At 44.8% G+C, this 16,602-nt stretch overlaps 13 non-coding genes across 13 annotated transcripts; all 13 read right to left on the bottom strand.

The window, feature by feature from the left end:
• Nucleotides 1-607: 607 nt before the first annotated feature.
• Nucleotides 608-798, bottom strand: LOC141195461 (U2 spliceosomal RNA). Its single transcript, XR_012268051.1, has one exon. It is a non-coding gene; the product is annotated as a U2 spliceosomal RNA (small nuclear RNA).
• A 1,120-nt stretch (nt 799-1,918) lies between these two features.
• Nucleotides 1,919-2,109, bottom strand: LOC141195450 (U2 spliceosomal RNA). The gene has a single exon (XR_012268040.1). It is a non-coding gene; the product is annotated as a U2 spliceosomal RNA (small nuclear RNA).
• A 1,121-nt stretch (nt 2,110-3,230) lies between these two features.
• On the bottom strand, nt 3,231-3,421 carry LOC141195438 (U2 spliceosomal RNA). The gene has a single exon (XR_012268029.1). It is a non-coding gene; the product is annotated as a U2 spliceosomal RNA (small nuclear RNA).
• Nucleotides 3,422-4,540: 1,119 nt separating this feature from the next.
• On the bottom strand, nt 4,541-4,731 carry LOC141195426 (U2 spliceosomal RNA). Its single transcript, XR_012268018.1, has one exon. It is a non-coding gene; the product is annotated as a U2 spliceosomal RNA (small nuclear RNA).
• A 1,121-nt stretch (nt 4,732-5,852) lies between these two features.
• Nucleotides 5,853-6,043, bottom strand: LOC141195415 (U2 spliceosomal RNA). Its single transcript, XR_012268007.1, has one exon. It is a non-coding gene; the product is annotated as a U2 spliceosomal RNA (small nuclear RNA).
• Nucleotides 6,044-7,167: 1,124 nt separating this feature from the next.
• On the bottom strand, nt 7,168-7,358 carry LOC141195404 (U2 spliceosomal RNA). Its single transcript, XR_012267996.1, has one exon. It is a non-coding gene; the product is annotated as a U2 spliceosomal RNA (small nuclear RNA).
• Nucleotides 7,359-8,479: 1,121 nt separating this feature from the next.
• On the bottom strand, nt 8,480-8,670 carry LOC141195392 (U2 spliceosomal RNA). The gene has a single exon (XR_012267985.1). It is a non-coding gene; the product is annotated as a U2 spliceosomal RNA (small nuclear RNA).
• A 1,119-nt stretch (nt 8,671-9,789) lies between these two features.
• LOC141195381 (U2 spliceosomal RNA) lies at nt 9,790-9,980 on the bottom strand. The gene has a single exon (XR_012267974.1). It is a non-coding gene; the product is annotated as a U2 spliceosomal RNA (small nuclear RNA).
• Nucleotides 9,981-11,106: 1,126 nt separating this feature from the next.
• On the bottom strand, nt 11,107-11,297 carry LOC141195369 (U2 spliceosomal RNA). Its single transcript, XR_012267963.1, has one exon. It is a non-coding gene; the product is annotated as a U2 spliceosomal RNA (small nuclear RNA).
• Nucleotides 11,298-12,419: 1,122 nt separating this feature from the next.
• On the bottom strand, nt 12,420-12,610 carry LOC141195357 (U2 spliceosomal RNA). Its single transcript, XR_012267952.1, has one exon. It is a non-coding gene; the product is annotated as a U2 spliceosomal RNA (small nuclear RNA).
• A 1,120-nt stretch (nt 12,611-13,730) lies between these two features.
• LOC141196799 (U2 spliceosomal RNA) lies at nt 13,731-13,921 on the bottom strand. The gene has a single exon (XR_012269194.1). It is a non-coding gene; the product is annotated as a U2 spliceosomal RNA (small nuclear RNA).
• Nucleotides 13,922-15,048: 1,127 nt separating this feature from the next.
• LOC141195345 (U2 spliceosomal RNA) lies at nt 15,049-15,239 on the bottom strand. Its single transcript, XR_012267940.1, has one exon. It is a non-coding gene; the product is annotated as a U2 spliceosomal RNA (small nuclear RNA).
• Nucleotides 15,240-16,361: 1,122 nt separating this feature from the next.
• Nucleotides 16,362-16,552, bottom strand: LOC141195334 (U2 spliceosomal RNA). The gene has a single exon (XR_012267929.1). It is a non-coding gene; the product is annotated as a U2 spliceosomal RNA (small nuclear RNA).
• Nucleotides 16,553-16,602: the final 50 nt, after the last annotated feature.

Raw genomic sequence — 16,602 nt, 5'->3', positions numbered from 1 at the left:
CAGTTTAAAAGAATGCCACAGACTAATCAACCAAACTTTTTGGGTTGGTTTCTCTTTTATAGTCTGCAGGCATTAAATGGAAGAAGTCAGTGTTCCAGCAGAGGGAGACAACGTTTCAGAAAAGGCATTGTAGCAAACCAAAAAAGAAATTTTAAGCGCAGCAGAGTAACCAGCTCACATACCTGTTAGCTCAGGTGAGTTTAAAAGGCTGCTGTTGATAACAAGGGCATTTGCTAAATAGATGGTGTGTGTGCAACAATATACTGAAAGGTCAATTATATTGTGCAGCTTATCTCACCACCTGTAGTTATTTAGGTGAAAGCTCCAAAATGCTTGCCTAATATGTCTGTTTATCCAAAAGGAAGTATAGAGGGAGAGCTAGATAGATAGCATTGCATTACATTACATTACATGGCAATGCAATGCACAGTTGCTGAAGTTGAACCAAAATGAGCTTGTCATCTGGCTTCTGCAACTTTTAACATGAAAAATCCAATGAGGAGAAGAAAAGCAAAGCCAAAGAGTCCATCCCAAAATCCGACAAACAAGCAAAATGAACAAAAAGCATTGAATTCAATTCTTTCTGATTTTAGAAACTGCATTAAAGAAGGGGTGCACCGGTCCTGGAGATACTGCAATACCAGGTCAATGCGTGGAGTGGACAGAGCAAGCTCTTTTTCCATCTCCCTGTTCTAAAAATCCATTTAATATATGGTCCCCAGATAGGGGACGTATCAGATATTAAACTGATAAGAACAGATACTACACTTGATCTTAGCCAAAAGGCCGAGAAGCGATAACCAGAATTGGTTTCCGACTACGGTGCCACCCAAGGATTCTGAAAAGTCCATTTGTGGAGATGGCCACCTGGACTCCCGTTAAGAAGACATGCTGTCAACCTCTAGATCCCTCACATGCCTGCACTTTTCGGCTTGCTGCTGCTGCAATCCACGCGTTTTAGATCTGCATAACTCCACCTCTTTTAGCACAGTACCCTCAACCCCCGGCTGTTCCCACCCGCCTCAACACCGTTGGAAGGGAGGAGAACCAATTAAGGCGGGGGGGGTGTGGAACGAGCAGCTGTCTACCCTTAGCAGGAGGGTTGCTGATTAATTACCTCTCCTGCTGCTGCTGCTGCTGGCTGTCCAGCAGCAGACTGAAGGTGGCTGCTGCTGTGCGCAGGTATATAAAGGCTCAGAGCCTATTATGACACGCGCAGCCAGCGTTCCATTGCCACATTCCGTCTACTGCAGGCGGGATACCTGGATGGCTGAATGTCACTGAGAAGCTCACAGAGACCGCCATAAGCAACAGTTTAAAAGAATGCCACAGACTAATCAACCAAACTTTTTGGGTTGGTTTCTCTTTTATAGTCTGCAGGCATTAAATGAAAGAAGTCAGTGTTCCAGCAGAGGGAGACAACGTTTCAGAAAAGGCATTGTAGCAAACCAAAAAAGAAATTTTAAGCGCAGCAGAGTAACCAGCTCACATACCTGTTAGCTCAGGTGAGTTTAAAAGGCTGCTGTTGATAACAAGGGCATTTGCTAAATAGATGGTGTGTGTGCAACAATATACTGAAAGGTCAATTATATTGTGCAGCTTATCTCACCACCTGTAGTTATTTAGGTGAAAGCTCCAAAATGCTTGCCTAATATGTCTGTTTATCCAAAAGGAAGTATAGAGGGAGAGCTAGATAGATAGCATTGCATTACATTACATTACATGGCAATGCAATGCACAGTTGCTGAAGTTGAACCAAAATGAGCTTGACATCTGGCTTCTGCAACTTTTAACATGAAAAATCCAATGAGGAGAAGAAAAGCAAAGCCAAAGAGTCCATCCCAAAATCCGACAAACAAGCAAAATGAACAAAAAGCATTGAATTCAATTCTTTCTGATTTTAGAAACTGCATTAAAGAAGGGGTGCACCGGTCCTGGAGATACTGCAATACCAGGTCAATGCGTGGAGTGGACAGAGCAAGCTCTTTTTCCATCTCCCTGTTCTAAAAATCCATTTAATATATGGTCCCCAGATAGGGGACGTATCAGATATTAAACTGATAAGAACAGATACTACACTTGATCTTAGCCAAAAGGCCGAGAAGCGATAACCAGAATTGGTTTCCAACTACGGTGCCACCCAAGGATTCTGAAAAGTCCATTTGTGGAGATGGCCACCTGGACTCCCGTTAAGAAGACATGCTGTCAACCTCTAGATCCCTCACATGCCTGCACTTTTCGGCTTGCTGCTGCTGCAATCCACGCGTTTTAGATCTGCATAACTCCACCTCTTTTAGCACAGTACCCTCAACCCCCGGCTGTTCCCACCCGCCTCAACACCGTTGGAAGGGAGGAGAACCAATTAAGGCGGGGGGGGGGGTGGAACGAGCAGCTGTCTACCCTTAGCAGGAGGGTTGCTGATTAATTACCTCTCCTGCTGCTGCTGCTGCTGGCTGTCCAGCAGCAGACTGAAGGTGGCTGCTGCTGTGTGCAGGTATATAAAGGCTCAGAGCCTATTATGACACGCGCAGCCAGCGTTCCATTGCCACATTCCATCTACTGCAGGCGGGATACCTGGATGGCTGAATGTCACTGAGAAGCTCACAGAGACCGCCATAAGCAACAGTTTAAAAGAATGCCACAGACTAATCAACCAAACTTTTTGGGTTGGTTTCTCTTTTATAGTCTGCAGGCATTAAATGAAAGAAGTCAGTGTTCCAGCAGAGGGAGACAACGTTTCAGAAAAGGCATTGTAGCAAACCAAAAAAGAAATTTTAAGCGCAGCGGAGTAACCAGCGCACATACCTGTTAGCTCAGGTGAGTTTAAAAGGCTGCTGTTGATAACAAGGGCATTTGCTAAATAGATGGTGTGTGTGCAACAATATACTGAAAGGTCAATTATATTGTGCAGCTTATCTCACCACCTGTAGTTATTTAGGTGAAAGCTCCAAAATGCTTGCCTAATATGTCTGTTTATCCAAAAGGAAGTATAGAGGGAGAGCTAGATAGATAGCATTGCATTACATTACATTACATGGCAATGCAATGCACAGTTGCTGAAGTTGAACCAAAATGAGCTTGTCATCTGGCTTCTGCAACTTTTAACATGAAAAATCCAATGAGGAGAAGAAAAGCAAAGCCAAAGAGTCCATCCCAAAATCCGACAAACAAGCAAAATGAACAAAAAGCATTGAATTCAATTCTTTCTGATTTTAGAAACTGCATTAAAGAAGGGGTGCACCGGTCCTGGAGATACTGCAATACCAGGTCAATGCGTGGAGTGGACAGAGCAAGCTCTTTTTCCATCTCCCTGTTCTAAAAATCCATTTAATATATGGTCCCCAGATAGGGGACGTATCAGATATTAAACTGATAAGAACAGATACTACACTTGATCTTAGCCAAAAGGCCGAGAAGCGATAACCAGAATTGGTTTCCGACTACGGTGCCACCCAAGGATTCTGAAAAGTCCATTTGTGGAGATGGCCACCTGGACTCCCGTTAAGAAGACATGCTGTCAACCTCTAGATCCCTCACATGCCTGCACTTTTCGGCTTGCTGCTGCTGCAATCCACGCGTTTTAGATCTGCATAACTCCACCTCTTTTAGCACAGTACCCTCAACCCCCGGCTGTTCCCACCCGCCTCAACACCGTTGGAAGGGAGGAGAACCAATTAAGGCGGGGGGGGGTGGAACGAGCAGCTGTCTACCCTTAGCAGGAGGGTTGCTGATTAATTACCTCTCCTGCTGCTGCTGCTGCTGGCTGTCCAGCAGCAGACTGAAGGTGGCTGCTGCTGTGCGCAGGTATATAAAGGCTCAGAGCCTATTATGACACGCGCAGCCAGCGTTCCATTGCCACATTCCGTCTACTGCAGGCGGGATACCTGGATGGCTGAATGTCACTGAGAAGCTCACAGAGACCGCCATAAGCAACAGTTTAAAAGAATGCCACAGACTAATCAACCAAACTTTTTGGGTTGGTTTCTCTTTTATAGTCTGCAGGCATTAAATGAAAGAAGTCAGTGTTCCAGCAGAGGGAGACAACGTTTCAGAAAAGGCATTGTAGCAAACCAAAAAAGAAATTTTAAGCGCAGCAGAGTAACCAGCTCACATACCTGTTAGCTCAGGTGAGTTTAAAAGGCTGCTGTTGATAACAAGGGCATTTGCTAAATAGATGGTGTGTGTGCAACAATATACTGAAAGGTCAATTATATTGTGCAGCTTATCTCACCACCTGTAGTTATTTAGGTGAAAGCTCCAAAATGCTTGCCTAATATGTCTGTTTATCCAAAAGGAAGTATAGAGGGAGAGCTAGATAGATAGCATTGCATTACATTACATTACATGGCAATGCAATGCACAGTTGCTGAAGTTGAACCAAAATGAGCTTGTCATCTGGCTTCTGCAACTTTTAACATGAAAAATCCAATGAGGAGAAGAAAAGCAAAGCCAAAGAGTCCATCCCAAAATCCGACAAACAAGCAAAATGAACAAAAAGCATTGAATTCAATTCTTTCTGATTTTAGAAACTGCATTAAAGAAGGGGTGCACCGGTCCTGGAGATACTGCAATACCAGGTCAATGCGTGGAGTGGACAGAGCAAGCTCTTTTTCCATCTCCCTGTTCTAAAAATCCATTTAATATATGGTCCCCAGATAGGGGACGTATCAGATATTAAACTGATAAGAACAGATACTACACTTGATCTTAGCCAAAAGGCCGAGAAGCGATAACCAGAATTGGTTTCCGACTACGGTGCCACCCAAGGATTCTGAAAAGTCCATTTGTGGAGATGGCCACCTGGACTCCCGTTAAGAAGACATGCTGTCAACCTCTAGATCCCTCACATGCCTGCACTTTTCGGCTTGCTGCTGCTGCAATCCACGCGTTTTAGATCTGCATAACTCCACCTCTTTTAGCACAGTACCCTCAACCCCCGGCTCTTCCCACCCACCTCAACACCGTTGGAAGGGAGGAGAACCAATTAAGGCGGGGGGGGGGGTGGAACGAGCAGCTGTCTACCCTTAGCAGGAGGGTTGCTGATTAATTACCTCTCCTGCTGCTGCTGCTGCTGGCTGTCCAGCAGCAGACTGAAGGTGGCTGCTGCTGTGCGCAGGTATATAAAGGCTCAGAGCCTATTATGACACGCGCAGCCAGCGTTCCATTGCCACATTCCGTCTACTGCAGGCGGGATACCTGGATGGCTGAATGTCACTGAGAAGCTCACAGAGACCGCCATAAGCAACAGTTTAAAAGAATGCCACAGACTAATCAACCAAACTTTTTGGGTTGGTTTCTCTTTTATAGTCTGCAGGCATTAAATGAAAGAAGTCAGTGTTCCAGCAGAGGGAGACAACGTTTCAGAAAAGGCATTGTAGCAAACCAAAAAAGAAATTTTAAGCGCAGCAGAGTAACCAGCTCACATACCTGTTAGCTCAGGTGAGTTTAAAAGGCTGCTGTTGATAACAAGGGCATTTGCTAAATAGATGGTGTGTGTACAACAATATACTGAAAGGTCAATTATATTGTGCAGCTTATCTCACCACCTGTAGTTATTTAGGTGAAAGCTCCAAAATGCTTGCCTAATATGTCTGTTTATCCAAAAGGAAGTATAGAGGGAGAGCTAGATAGATAGCATTGCATTACATTACATTACATGGCAATGCAATGCACAGTTGCTGAAGTTGAACCAAAATGAGCTTGTCATCTGGCTTCTGCAACTTTTAACATGAAAAATCCAATGAGGAGAAGAAAAACAAAGCCAAAGAGTCCATCCCAAAATCCGACAAACAAGCAAAATGAACAAAAAGCATTGAATTCAATTCTTTCTGATTTTAGAAACTGCATTAAAGAAGGGGTGCACCGGTCCTGGAGATACTGCAATACCAGGTCAATGCGTGGAGTGGACAGAGCAAGCTCTTTTTCCATCTCCCTGTTCTAAAAATCCATTTAATATATGGTCCCCAGATAGGGGACGTATCAGATATTAAACTGATAAGAACAGATACTACACTTGATCTTAGCCAAAAGGCCGAGAAGCGATAACCAGAATTGGTTTCCGACTACGGTGCCACCCAAGGATTCTGAAAAGTCCATTTGTGGAGATGGCCACCTGGACTCCCGTTAAGAAGACATGCTGTCAACCTCTAGATCCCTCACATGCCTGCACTTTTCGGCTTGCTGCTGCTGCAATCCACGCGTTTTAGATCTGCATAACTCCACCTCTTTTAGCACAGTACCCTCAACCCCCGGCTGTTCCCACCCGCCTCAACACCGTTGGAAGGGAGGAGAACCAATTAAGGCGGGGGGGGGGTGGAACGAGCAGCTGTCTACCCTTAGCAGGAGGGTTGCTGATTAATTACCTCTCCTGCTGCTGCTGCTGCTGGCTGTCCAGCAGCAGACTGAAGGTGGCTGCTGCTGTGCGCAGGTATATAAAGGCTCAGAGCCTATTATGACACGCGCAGCCAGCGTTCCATTGCCACATTCCGTCTACTGCAGGCAGGATACCTGGATGGCTGAATGTCACTGAGAAGCTCACAGAGACCTCCATAAGCAACAGTTTAAAAGAATGCCACAGACTAATCAACCAAACTTTTTGGGTTGATTTATATTTTATAGTCTGCAGGCATTAAATGAAAGAAGTCAGTGTTCCAGCAGAGGGACACAACGTTTCAGAAAAGGCATTGTAGCAAACCAAAAAAGAAATTTTAAGCGCAGCAGAGTAACCAGCTCACATACCTGTTAGCTCAGGTGAGTTTAAAAGGCTGCTGTTGATAACAAGGGCATTTGCTAAATAGATGGTGTGTGTGCAACAATATACTGAAAGGTCAATTATATTGTGCAGCTTATCTCACCACCTGTAGTTATTTAGGTGAAAGCTCCAAAATGCTTGCCTAATATGTCTGTTTATCCAAAAGTAAGTATAGAGGGAGAGCTAGATAGATAGCATTGCATTACATTACATTACATGGCAATGCAATGCACAGTTGCTGAAGTTGAACCAAAATGAGCTTGTCATCTGGCTTCTGCAACTTTTAACATGAAAAATCCAATGAGGAGAAGAAAAGCAAAGCCAAAGAAAGAGTCCATCCCAAAATCCGACAAACAAGCAAAATGAACAAAAAGCATTGAATTCAATTCTTTCTGATTTTAGAAACTGCATTAAAGAAGGGGTGCACCGGTCCTGGAGATACTGCAATACCAGGTCAATGCGTGGAGTGGACAGAGCAAGCTCTTTTTCCATCTCCCTGTTCTAAAAATCCATTTAATATATGGTCCCCAGATAGGGGACGTATCAGATATTAAACTGATAAGAACAGATACTACACTTGATCTTAGCCAAAAGGCCGAGAAGCGATAACCAGAATTGGTTTCCGACTACGGTGCCACCCAAGGATTCTGAAAAGTCCATTTGTGGAGATGGCCACCTGGACTCCCGTTAAGAAGACATGCTGTCAACCTCTAGATCCCTCACATGCCTGCACTTTTCGGCTTGCTGCTGCTGCAATCCACGCGTTTTAGATCTGCATAACTCCACCTCTTTTAGCACAGTACCCTCAACCCCCGGCTGTTCCCACCCGCCTCAACACCGTTGGAAGGGAGGAGAACCAATTAAGGCGGGGGGGGGGGTGGAACGAGCAGCTGTCTACCCTTAGCAGGAGGGTTGCTGATTAATTACCTCTCCTGCTGCTGCTGCTGCTGGCTGTCCAGCAGCAGACTGAAGGTGGCTGCTGCTGTGCGCAGGTATATAAAGGCTCAGAGCCTATTATGACACGCGCAGCCAGCGTTCCATTGCCACATTCCGTCTACTGCAGGCAGGATACCTGGATGGCTGAATGTCACTGAGAAGCTCACAGAGACCGCCATAAGCAACAGTTTAAAAGAATGCCACAGACTAATCAACCAAACTTTTTGGGTTGGTTTCTCTTTTATAGTCTGCAGGCATTAAATGAAAGAAGTCAGTGTTCCAGCAGAGGGAGACAACGTTTCAGAAAAGGCATTGTAGCAAACCAAAAAAGAAATTTTAAGCGCAGCAGAGTAACCAGCTCACATACCTGTTAGCTCAGGTGAGTTTAAAAGGCTGCTGTTGATAACAAGGGCATTTGCTAAATAGATGGTGTGTGTGCAACAATATACTGAAAGGTCAATTATATTGTGCAGCTTATCTCACCACCTGTAGTTATTTAGGTGAAAGCTCCAAAATGCATGCCTAATATGTCTGTTTATCCAAAAGGAAGTATAGAGGGAGAGCTAGATAGATAGCATTGCATTACATTACATTACATGGCAATGCAATGCACAGTTGCTGAAGTTGAACCAAAATGAGCTTGTCATCTGGCTTCTGCAACTTTTAACATGAAAAATCCAATGAGGAGAAGAAAAGCAAAGCCAAAGAGTCCATCCCAAAATCCGACAAACAAGCAAAATGAACAAAAAGCATTGCATTCAGTTCTTTCTGATTTTAGAAACTGCATTAAAGAAGGGGTGCACCGGTCCTGGAGATACTGCAATACCAGGTCAATGCGTGGAGTGGACAGAGCAAGCTCTTTTTCCATCTCCCTGTTCTAAAAATCCATTTAATATATGGTCCCCAGATAGGGGACGTATCAGATATTAAACTGATAAGAACAGATACTACACTTGATCTTAGCCAAAAGGCCGAGAAGCGATAACCAGAATTGGTTTCCGACTACGGTGCCACCCAAGGATTCTGAAAAGTCCATTTGTGGAGATGGCCACCTGGACTCCCGTTAAGAAGACATGCTGTCAACCTCTAGATCCCTCACATGCCTGCACTTTTCGGCTTGCTGCTGCTGCAATCCACGCGTTTTAGATCTGCATAACTCCACCTCTTTTAGCACAGTACCCTCAACCCCCGGCTGTTCCCACCCGCCTCAACACCGTTGGAAGGGAGGAGAACCAATTAAGGCGGGGGGGGGTGGAACGAGCAGCTGTCTACCCTTAGCAGGAGGGTTGCTGATTAATTACCTCTCCTGCTGCTGCTGCTGCTGGCTGTCCAGCAGCAGACTGAAGGTGGCTGCTGCTGTGCGCAGGTATATAAAGGCTCAGAGCCTATTATGACACGCGCAGCCAGCGTTCCATTGCCACATTCCGTCTACTGCAGGCGGGATACCTGGATGGCTGAATGTCACTGAGAAGCTCACAGAGACCGCCATAAGCAACAGTTTAAAAGAATGCCACAGACTAATCAACCAAACTTTTTGAGTTGGTTTCTCTTTTATAGTCTGCAGGCATTAAATGAAAGAAGTCAGTGTTCCAGCAGAGGGAGACAACGTTTCAGAAAAGGCATTGTAGCAAACCAAAAAAGAAATTTTAAGCGCAGCAGAGTAACCAGCTCACATACCTGTTAGCTCAGGTGAGTTTAAAAGGCTGCTGTTGATAACAAGGGCATTTGCTAAATAGATGGTGTGTGTGCAACAATATACTGAAAGGTCAATTATATTGTGCAGCTTATCTCACCACCTGTAGTTATTTAGGTGAAAGCTCCAAAATGCTTGCCTAATATGTCTGTTTATCCAAAAGGAAGTATAGAGGGAGAGCTAGATAGATAGCATTGCATTACATTACATTACATGGCAATGCAATGCACAGTTGCTGAAGTTGAACCAAAATGAGCTTGTCATCTGGCTTCTGCAACTTTTAACATGAAAAATCCAATGAGGAGAAGAAAAGCAAAGCCAAAGAGTCCATCCCAAAATCCGACAAACAAGCAACATGAACAAAAAGCATTGAATTCAATTCTTTCTGATTTTAGAAACTGCATTAAAGAAGGGGTGCACCGGTCCTGGAGATACTGCAATACCAGGTCAATGCGTGGAGTGGACAGAGCAAGCTCTTTTTCCATCTCCCTGTTCTAAAAATCCATTTAATATATGGTCCCCAGATAGGGGACGTATCAGATATTAAACTGATAAGAACAGATACTACACTTGATCTTAGCCAAAAGGCCGAGAAGCGATAACCAGAATTGGTTTCCGACTACGGTGCCACCCAAGGATTCTGAAAAGTCCATTTGTGGAGATGGCCACCTGGACTCCCGTTAAGAAGACATGCTGTCAACCTCTAGATCCCTCACATGCCTGCACTTTTCGGCTTGCTGCTGCTGCAATCCACGCGTTTTAGATCTGCATAACTCCACCTCTTTTAGCACAGTACCCTCAACCCCCGGCTGTTCCCACCCGCCTCAACACCGTTGGAAGGGAGGAGAACCAATTAAGGCGGGGGGGGGGGGTGGAACGAGCAGCTGTCTACCCTTAGCAGGAGGGTTGCTGATTAATTACCTCTCCTGCTGCTGCTGCTGCTGGCTGTCCAGCAGCAGACTGAAGGTGGCTGCTGCTGTGCGCAGGTATATAAAGGCTCAGAGCCTATTATGACACGCGCAGCCAGCGTTCCATTGCCACATTCCGTCTACTGCAGGCGGGATACCTGGATGGCTGAATGTCACTGAGAAGTTCACAGAGACCACCATAAGCAACAGTTTAAAAGAATGCCACAGACTAATCAACCAAACTTTTTGGGTTGGTTTCTCTTTTATAGTCTGCAGGCATTAAATGAAAGAAGTCAGTGTTCCAGCAGAGGGAGACAACGTTTCAGAAAAGGCATTGTAGCAAACCAAAAAAGAAATTTTAAGCGCAGCAGAGTAACCAGCTCACATACCTGTTAGCTCAGGTGAGTTTAAAAGGCTGCTGTTGATAACAAGGGCATTTGCTAAATAGATGGTGTGTGTGCAACAATATACTGAAAGGTCAATTATATTGTGCAGCTTATCTCACCACCTGTAGTTATTTAGGTGAAAGCTCCAAAATGCTTGCCTAATATGTCTGTTTATCCAAAAGGAAGTATAGAGGGAGAGCTAGATAGATAGCATTGCATTACAATACATTACATGGCAATGCAATGCACAGTTGCTGAAGTTGAACCAAAATGAGCTTGTCATCTGGCTTCTGCAACTTTTAACATGAAAAATCCAATGAGGAGAAGAAAAGCAAAGCCAAAGAAAGAGTCCATCCCAAAATCCGACAAACAAGCAAAATGAACAAAAAGCATTGAATTCAATTCTTTCTGATTTTAGAAACTGCATTAAAGAAGGGGTGCACCGGTCCTGGAGATACTGCAATACCAGGTCAATGCGTGGAGTGGACAGAGCAAGCTCTTTTTCCATCTCCCTGTTCTAAAAATCCATTTAATATATGGTCCCCAGATAGGGGACGTATCAGATATTAAACTGATAAGAACAGATACTACACTTGATCTTAGCCAAAAGGCCGAGAAGCGATAACCAGAATTGGTTTCCGACTACGGTGCCACCCAAGGATTCTGAAAAGTCCATTTGTGGAGATGGCCACCTGGACTCCCGTTAAGAAGACATGCTGTCAACCTCTAGATCCCTCACATGCCTGCACTTTTCGGCTTGCTGCTGCTGCAATCCACGCGTTTTAGATCTGCATAACTCCACCTCTTTTAGCACAGTACCCTCAACCCCCGGCTGTTCCCACCCGCCTCAACACCGTTGGAAGGGAGGAGAACCAATTAAGGCGGGGGGGGGGGGTGGAACGAGCAGCTGTCTACCCTTAGCAGGAGGGTTGCTGATTAATTACCTCTCCTGCTGCTGCTGCTGCTGGCTGTCCAGCAGCAGACTGAAGGTGGCTGCTGCTGTGCGCAGGTATATAAAGGCTCAGAGCCTATTATGACACGCGCAGCCAGCGTTCCATTGCCACATTCCGTCTACTGCAGGCGGGATACCTGGATGGCTGAATGTCACTGAGAAGCTCACAGAGACCGCCATAAGCAACAGTTTAAAAGAATGCCACAGACTAATCAACCAAACTTTTTGAGTTGGTTTCTCTTTTATAGTCTGCAGGCATTAAATGAAAGAAGTCAGTGTTCCAGCAGAGGGAGACAACGTTTCAGAAAAGGCATTGTAGCAAACCAAAAAAGAAATTTTAAGCGCAGCAGAGTAACCAGCTCACATACCTGTTAGCTCAGGTGAGTTTAAAAGGCTGCTGTTGATAACAAGGGCATTTGCTAAATAGATGGTGTGTGTGCAACAATATACTGAAAGGTCAATTATATTGTGCAGCTTATCTCACCACCTGTAGTTATTTAGGTGAAAGCTCCAAAATGCTTGCCTAATATGTCTGTTTATCCAAAAGGAAGTATAGAGGGAGAGCTAGATAGATAGCATTGCATTACATTACATTACATGGCAATGCAATGCACAGTTGCTGAAGTTGAACCAAAATGAGCTTGTCATCTGGCTTCTGCAACTTTTAACATGAAAAATCCAATGAGGAGAAGAAAAGCAAAGCCAAAGAGTCCATCCCAAAATCCGACAAACAAGCAACATGAACAAAAAGCATTGAATTCAATTCTTTCTGATTTTAGAAACTGCATTAAAGAAGGGGTGCACCGGTCCTGGAGATACTGCAATACCAGGTCAATGCGTGGAGTGGACAGAGCAAGCTCTTTTTCCATCTCCCTGTTCTAAAAATCCATTTAATATATGGTCCCCAGATAGGGGACGTATCAGATATTAAACTGATAAGAACAGATACTACACTTGATCTTAGCCAAAAGGCCGAGAAGCGATAACCAGAATTGGTTTCCGACTACGGTGCCACCCAAGGATTCTGAAAAGTCCATTTGTGGAGATGGCCACCTGGACTCCCGTTAAGAAGACATGCTGTCAACCTCTAGATCCCTCACATGCCTGCACTTTTCGGCTTGCTGCTGCTGCAATCCACGCGTTTTAGATCTGCATAACTCCACCTCTTTTAGCACAGTACCCTCAACCCCCGGCTGTTCCCACCCGCCTCAACACCGTTGGAAGGGAGGAGAACCAATTAAGGCGGGGGGGGGGTGGAACGAGCAGCTGTCTACCCTTAGCAGAAGGGTTGCTGATTAATTACCTCTCCTGCTGCTGCTGCTGCTGGCTGTCCAGCAGCAGATTGAAGGTGGCTGCTGCTGTGCGCAGGTATATAAAGGCTCAGAGCCTATTATGACACGCGCAGCCAGCGTTCCATTGCCACATTCCGTCTACTGCAGGCGGGATACCTGGATGGCTGAATGTCACTGAGAAGCTCACAGAGACCGCCATAAGCAACAGTTTAAAAGAATGCCACAGACTAATCAACCAAACTTTTTGGGTTGGTTTCTCTTTTATAGTCTGCAGGCATTAAATGAAAGAAGTCAGTGTTCCAGCAGAGGGAGACAACGTTTCAGAAAAGGCATTGTAGCAAACCAAAAAAGAAATTTTAAGCGCAGCAGAGTAACCAGCTCACATACCTGTTAGCTCAGGTGAGTTTAAAAGGCTGCTGTTGATAACAAGGGCATTTGCTAAATAGATGGTGTGTGTGCAACAATATACTGAAAGGTCAATTATATTGTGCAGCTTATCTCACCACCTGTAGTTATTTAGGTGAAAGCTCCAAAATGCTTGCCTAATATGTCTGTTTATCCAAAAGGAAGTATAGAGGGAGAGCTAGATAGATAGCATTGCATTACATTACATTACATGGCAATGCAATGCACAGTTGCTGAAGTTGAACCAAAATGAGCTTGTCATCTGGCTTCTGCAACTTTTAACATGAAAAATCCAATGAGGAGAAGAAAAGCAAAGCCAAAGAGTCCATCCCAAAATCCGACAAACAAGCAAAATGAACAAAAAGCATTGAATTCAATTCTTTCTGATTTTAGAAACTGCATTAAAGAAGGGGTGCACTGGTCCTGGAGATACTGCAATACCAGGTCAATGCGTGGAGTGGACAGAGCAAGCTCTTTTTCCATCTCCCTGTTCTAAAAATCCATTTAATATATGGTCCCCAGATAGGGGACGTATCAGATATTAAACTGATAAGAACAGATACTACACTTGATCTTAGCCAAAAGGCCGAGAAGCGATAACCAGAATTGGTTTCCGACTACGGTGCCACCCAAGGATTCTGAAAAGTCCATTTGTGGAGATGGCCACCTGGACTCCCGTTAAGAAGACATGCTGTCAACCTCTAGATCCCTCACATGCCTGCACTTTTCGGCTTGCTGCTGCTGCAATCCACGCGTTTTAGATCTGCATAACTCCACCTCTTTTAGCACAGTACCCTCAACCCCCGGCTGTTCCCACCCGCCTCAACACCGTTGGAAGGGAGGAGAACCAATTAAGGCGGGGGGGGGGGGGTGGAACGAGCAGCTGTCTACCCTTAGCAGGAGGGTTGCTGATTAATTACCTCTCCTGCTGCTGCTGCTGCTGGCTGTCCAGCAGCAGACTGAAGGTGGCTGCTGCTGTGCGCAGGTATATAAAGGCTCAGAGCCTATTATGACACGCGCAGCCAGCGTTCCATTGCCACATTCCGTCTACTGCAGGCGGGATACCTGGATGGCTGAATGTCACTGAGAAGTTCACAGAGACCACCATAAGCAACAGTTTAAAAGAATGCCACAGACTAATCAACCAAACTTTTTGGGTTGGTTTCTCTTTTATAGTCTGCAGGCATTAAATGAAAGAAGTCAGTGTTCCAGCAGAGGGAGACAGCGTTTCAGAAAAGGCATTGTAGCAAACCAAAAAAGAAATTTTAAGCGCAGCAGAGTAACCAGCTCACATACCTGTTAGCTCAGGTGAGTTTAAAAGGCTGCTGTTGATAACAAGGGCATTTGCTAAATAGATGGTGTGTGTGCAACAATATACTGAAAGGTCAATTATATTGTGCAGCTTATCTCACCACCTGTAGTTATTTAGGTGAAAGCTCCAAAATGCTTGCCTAATATGTCTGTTTATCCAAAAGGAAGTATAGAGGGAGAGCTAGATAGATAGCATTGCATTACAATACATTACATGGCAATGCAATGCACAGTTGCTGAAGTTGAACCAAAATGAGCTTGTCATCTGGCTTCTGCAACTTTTAACATGAAAAATCCAATGAGGAGAAGAAAAGCAAAGCCAAAGAAAGAGTCCATCCCAAAATCCGACAAACAAGCAAAATGAACAAAAAGCATTGAATTCAATTCTTTCTGATTTTAGAAACTGCATTAAAGAAGGGGTGCACCGGTCCTGGAGATACTGCAATACCAGGTCAATGCGTGGAGTGGACAGAGCAAGCTCTTTTTCCATCTCCCTGTTCTAAAAATCCATTTAATATATGGTCCCCAGATAGGGGACGTATCAGATATTAAACTGATAAGAACAGATACTACACTTGATCTTAGCCAAAAGGCCGAGAAGCGATAACCAGAATTGGTTTCCGACTACGGTGCCACCCAAGGATTCTGAAAAGTCCATTTGTGGAGATGGCCACCTGGACTCCCGTTAAGAAGACATGCTGTCAACCTCTAGATCCCTCACATGCCTGCACTTTTCGGCTTGCTGCTGCTGCAATCCACGCGTTTTAGATCTGCATAACTCCACCTCTTTTAGCACAGTACCCTCAACCCCCGGCTGTTCCCACCCGCCTCAACACCGTTGGAAGGGAGGAGAACCAATTAAGGCGGGGGGGGGGGGTGGAACGAGCAGCTGTCTACCCTTAGCAGGAGGGTTGCTGATTAATTACCTCTCCTGCTGCTGCTGCTGCTGGCTGTCCAGCAGCAGACTGAAGGTGGCTGCTGCTGTGCGCAGGTATATAAAGGCTCAGAGCCTATTATGACACGCGCAGCCAGCGTTCCATTGCCACATTCCGTCTACTGCAGGCGGGATACCTGGATGGCTGAATGTCACTGAGAAGCTCACAGAGACCGCCATAAGCAACAGTTTAAAAGAATGCCACAGACTAATCAACCAAACTTTTTGGGTTGGTTTCTCTTTTATAGTCTGCAGGCATTAAACGAAAGAAGTCAGTGTTCCAGCAGAGGGAGACAACGTTTCAGAAAAGGCATTGTAGCAAACCAAAAAAGAAATTTTAAGCGCAGCAGAGTAACCAGCTCACATACCTGTTAGCTCAGGTGAGTTTAAAAGGCTGCTGTTGATAACAAGGGCATTTGCTAAATAGATGGTGTGTGTGCAACAATATACTGAAAGGTCAATTATATTGTGCAGCTTATCTCACCACCTGTAGTTATTTAGGTGAAAGCTCCAAAATGCTTGCCTAATATGTCTGTTTATCCAAAAGGAAGTATAGAGGGAGAGCTAGATAGATAGCATTGCATTACATTACATTACATGGCAATGCAATGCACAGTTGCTGAAGTTGAACCAAAATGAGCTTGTCATCTGGCTTCTGCAACTTTTAACATGAAAAATCCAATGAGGAGAAGAAAAGCAAAGCCAAAGAGTCCATCCCAAAATCCGACAAACAAGCAAAATGAACAAAAAGCATTGAATTCAATTCTTTCTGATTTTAGAAACTGCATTAAAGAAGGGGTGCACCGGTCCTGGAGATACTGCAATACCAGGTCAATGCGTGGAGTGGACAGAGCAAGCTCTTTTTCCATCTCCCTGTTCTAAAAATCCATTTAATATATGGTCCCCAGATAGGGGACGTATCAGATATTAAACTGATAAGAACAGATACTACACTTGATCTTAGCCAAAAGGCCGAGAAGCGATAACCAGAATTGGTTTCCGACTACGGTGCCACCCAAGGATTCTGAAAAGTC

Source organism: Phyllobates terribilis, unplaced genomic scaffold (assembly GCF_046119375.1).
Source record: "Phyllobates terribilis strain yellow unplaced genomic scaffold, ASM4611937v1 Scaffold_74__1_contigs__length_7073193, whole genome shotgun sequence".
NCBI classification, from domain to species: Eukaryota; Metazoa; Chordata; class Amphibia; order Anura; family Dendrobatidae; genus Phyllobates; species Phyllobates terribilis.
The sequence above is the reverse complement of the archived record's forward strand: the minus strand, read 5'-3'. Positions and strand labels throughout refer to the sequence as shown.